Raw genomic sequence first — 700 nt, 5'->3', positions numbered from 1 at the left:
CGTTAGAAAAAATAATATATATATATATTATTTTCTTTTAATATAGGGACACCTCTTTTAATTTATCCCCGCAGGGAATTATCACATAACTCAGTATGTGATAATGGCAGACCAATATACATATATATCAAGATTATCAATACAAAATATATATCATTATTAGCCTGCCTCAATTGTAATTATTTATTTGGATTAACGATAAAGTTCGGAAACAATTTGTTATTCTATGTATAATAGAAACCTTGGCCTTTGTTTCAACATTATTATCTTTGGGCTTAAAATATTAACCGTGGAGCCAAGTCTCATATTCATAAATGAATAAAGAAACAAATTTGACGGATTAATATCTTCTCTACCGACAGACAGTATTTTGTCACGTCAATAGTAGATGGCCGGCCCATTGACCATCCTATAGTAGTTTTTGGACCCAATATCTTTAATTCGGGTATTTTCAATTGTCTTTGCCAATCAACCGTTTGGTACTCTCTCATATAATAAGAGAATACACATATAATTCCATTATATGGATATATCTTCATTATTTTATTTGCTACATCACCCTATAATAGTTTTTGAACCCGTCAACTTCAATTCGGGTATTTTCAATTGTCTTTGCCAACCATTTATATGGTATTCTCTATTATAATAAGAGAATACTAGTGTATATCCATTATATGGATATATCATCTTCATATTATTT

Source organism: Drosophila subpulchrella, unplaced genomic scaffold (assembly GCF_014743375.2).
Source record: "Drosophila subpulchrella strain 33 F10 #4 breed RU33 unplaced genomic scaffold, RU_Dsub_v1.1 Primary Assembly Seq163, whole genome shotgun sequence".
In the NCBI taxonomy this organism is placed as follows: Eukaryota; Metazoa; Arthropoda; class Insecta; order Diptera; family Drosophilidae; genus Drosophila; species Drosophila subpulchrella.
The sequence above is the reverse complement of the archived record's forward strand: the minus strand, read 5'-3'. Positions refer to the sequence as shown.